The sequence below is a fragment of the Metopolophium dirhodum genome, chromosome 7 (genome assembly GCF_019925205.1).
Source record: "Metopolophium dirhodum isolate CAU chromosome 7, ASM1992520v1, whole genome shotgun sequence".
NCBI lineage: Eukaryota > Metazoa > Arthropoda > Insecta > Hemiptera > Aphididae > Metopolophium > Metopolophium dirhodum.
Window position 1 is genome coordinate 7,223,642 of NC_083566.1, and position 4,512 is coordinate 7,228,153.

A 4,512-nucleotide genomic window follows, 5' to 3' on the forward strand; every position below is an offset into this window, starting at 1 on the left:
TGAATTCCCTATTAACTGTGCAACGTAAATGTGACAAGAAAACTCGACAAAAATTAATGGATACCTATATACATACATTGATGGATTGATAACATACTATATAATTGTTATCAGATTGTCCATAGACATTAAAAATTGCCATATAAAATAATAATTGTGTGGATATATAAAAACAGTACGTATATTTCGTATAGATAAGCTACATACTAGTGGTAAAAAAAAACCATGAAACGACCATTAAAAATTGTTTATTAATATTTTTTTTATATTCGGTACTGTGATTGGCCTTGCGGGTGAAAAAACCAATAAAATGAATACGTCATGTTTTAATGGGTATACTGGCATACTACAATATGTATTAGACATAATACCTAATTTGATATCATAATCAAACATTATAATGAACAATGATACATTTATACATTTATAGGTAGATAATACCTACATAATATTGCGTCGAATTATTATTTCAATTTCGTGGATTTTGTATTTTCAACACCTCGTAAAAATACCAATGCTATTATAGTCGGTAGTTCGGTACCTATTCGAAGTATAGTGTCCTCGGACAAAGGCGAAAAATGTGTGCGGCCCGCCTTTGCAGGCATTGATTCCGTTGTGGTTATTACTTATTACTTTCGTTTAGGAGGCCGCACGGTTGCAGAACACGCAAACAGTGCGCAATAAATATATTTATTTGAAGGCGATACTTAAGTTTTCCAACACTCGGAATTAAGAGAATTGATCGCCTATTTCGCCAAATGACGTCATCGCGGATATAGCTGGTGTACAAACCTTAAAATATGAATCGATTACCAGCTATTTCAATAACGATGTGATTATTAAAATTATTACGCGTATATTATATGCACCAGTTATGTGTACAATATCATATTATATACATTACACAATATTATATTGTTATATTATACACTCTGCGAACAACCTAATTGCATTTCGTTATAATCGTCATGTTAAACATTTATGATATCATATTGGTATTCTAGGTGGGTAGCTTATTGTTCTGTCACAATCCATCATTTTTACAACACTTGTGAATTTATTGTGATACAGTACAATTTATATACAATCATAATACAATGTCACATATTTGCATCTGCTATGGGTATGCGTTGATTTATGACGATAATATCCTGCATCAAAGTAACATTATGTTGGTCTATTTATTTCAAACCAAAATGTTAACGATTTTGCTGATTTACAACCTACTCTGTAGCGAGAGCTACAGGTATTTGAAAATTCCAAAACACTGCAGTAATGAAAAATAAAACAATAAGTTTTCTTTGGTTCGTATTTGGTATATGTATAATATACCTACCTATACCCATGAACGCTCATTTATTTTCATATCCATTAAATTTATCTTTAGGTGCGACGATACAAGAAAACAACATTAGTAAGCAACTTTAAGACTATAATTAATATTGAACTCTAGCTGTTTGTATACATAACAATGTAAACTTTTTTAGGGTGACTTACGAACTTTTGAAAAAAAGTAATAAGACATGAATACAAAGAGTTATTTTACTTAAATTAATCTACTTTACAGTTTATACAGATAAATTTAATTTTCACAATCTAGTATAATTATCAGATAACTATAATCAGTTTTAATGCGAATAATAAGACGAGCGTTTTATTTGAACAGTTAATTTAAACTTAATAATTGTATCGTGTATAGGTACATGATCACGATGTCAATGTGGCGTGATTAAAAGCCAATAGTTAATGTTGCTACATAATTCTATCAATGTAACTAAATTTTAAAACAAACAAATCATTTTTTTTTTTTTAAAACACGACGAAATATTTATCGCACACGAATACGATATTATATTATACAAATCTGAAATATTTTTGACGCTTGAATTCAAATTGACATAATAATTTATTACTAAATAACTTCAAAATTATATATGATAATATGTATTTGATTCAAAGCACATTTTTTAAACATAAAACAAAAGTTATTTAACTATACAGTCTTTTTTATATTGCTATCATTTTAGTATAAAGTAAATGTTGGACAACTTGTTTAATAAAGTAATAAAGAAATAATAATGTAATAATAATATCATAACTTTACTGCTTTCAATAAGGAATGGGATCGACACAATAATTAATATGTTTATAAGACAGCGCCTTGTATAATTGAACGCAATTTTTATACAGCTACAAACGACATTTTATTATGTATTTATGTTAAATATAAAGACCTATTTCAGATTATCAAATAAATCAGTATTTAATTTACTATAGTATTGAAATGTAAATGTTGACAAGACGTACGAAATTTATATTATGTACGTCGCAAAACAACCATCATTATTGCAGTATCTGTACCTGCATTATATAAATACAATAATAATCTTAAAAAATAAATACAATTTTAATTAATTTATAATTTAAAATAATATTTTAAATTCTCATGGAAACTCCTTTATGCATATCAGATATATTACTAGACTTTACCAAAACATTATAATTCATTATCATTTTGTTGAATCTTTAATCACAATGGGTAGTTAGGTATATACAACTATAAATCTATATGACGAGAAAATTGATGAGAAATTCACTCCGAAATAATAATTTTAATTTGTGACCAAGTGAGTTTCTTTTCATTTTATGTAATAACACATTTTAAAAATTGATCCTAAGTAAAAAGATAAATAATATGTTAAAACAACTTGTTTAAAAAAAGTGTTTTTAATTAGTTATAATGCATTATAATATTATTTACGAGCTACATATTTTAAAAAGTTCAAAGTCATGTAAACTAAAACACGTATCTATTAATTGTCATGATGTATAAGATATAAATTCCATTTTGTAAAAATAAAAACCATTTTATTTTTTATTTTTATTAAAACTATAATATTATGTTGAATGTAGTTGTTATTATTATTATTAATTTATATTTTTAAACATGAATGTATTAAATCATAACATAATAACTTTGTCATTTACATTTTTTTCCAACTGTATAAGGGTAAAAATTTAAATAAATACGGACCACAAGTAGTAAAAAAATATAATAGCACATCAATGTCAAAGGAAGTCCGAAAACATTCAGTCAAGCAATGACATTTTATATATTATTATATTTTATGCTCAATAGATTCTACCGTCTACCTAACAATTTAATGAGCATGTACCTTACCTACTTAAATATAGGTACCTATCCCAATTTATATGCGTAGTATATGTACACGAAATATTCCTTACTTTTATATTACATGATTTGAAATCAAATAGTTATATATTTTACTGCCATTTTTTTAATTCTATATGCCAAATTGTTGTACTATATTATTTTGTTTAATTTCTTTCTTATAATGATTTATTATCGATAGGCCATAAACGAGTTTGTTTGTATTGCACCTATGACCTATACTATATATTGTCATAGCCCTTGGGTGACTGCTTTTGAGAATAGACTACATTTTTTTTTATTAATTAACTCACGGCAACTTAGGCCATTGGGTGGTTTTTTAACTGTGGGGGAGAGTACTGTAGGTTTAAACACGTGTGTTTGTTAGTTTGGCAGATTTTTTTTAGTGAATTCCTGTAGGTATCTGCCATGCACGGTTGGGGTATAGCGGCACTTCTCTCCGGACACGATGACTTGCCCGAAGAAAAATGCCACCCGCAGCCGAGGTTTTGAACCGGCGGCGGTGCGCGTCGCAACCGACTCCTTAGGTCCGCTCGGACACTACGTTTTTATTATTACTTCTATTTACTATGATAATATAATATCATAAAATATTTTATATTTATGCAGATTGCATATTTAATATTATTTTCGTATATATTTTGTATGTAAGACCTATAGGTACATATTATTTAATAGTATAATACATATAGGTATATCGTGTTGATTTACACTTTATATTTATGAGATCATAATTTTATATTAAACCAAGACGTGAGACTCAAATACGACTAATAATAACTAATAGGTATAAAAATTTATTCGCTTAGATTTGCTATGTTAAAAAAACAAATTAAATCGTTAGTTTTTTTTCGTTTCACAAAAAAAGTTCCAGATAATAAACCTTAGATAATATATTATATTTTTTTTTTGAAAAGCAATATTCATAATTTTTATTCTAAGGATTTTCACCCCCACGGATATATTATTATTATTATTATTATGTCTTCCATTGTATTTATTTTGGAGTATGTACTCCAGACAATATAACTCTCGATAATAGGTAGGTACCTACCTTGGGAAATGAGAAACGATTATGTATAAATATACATTTTTACTTAATTTTGTTATACTTAATGGTTGTGCAATATCGTATTCTCGTTATATTTTACTTCCATTATTGATTTATTATCAGATTAAAAATATGCGTTGAGTATCAAAAAACACATTTTTTGGTAATTTTTAATATTATATACTTTACTGCTTGCACCTGCGTTTCATATTGAATTATTATATCTGTTGATAGGTAAGTTTCTTTCATTAAATTTGCTGAACATTTA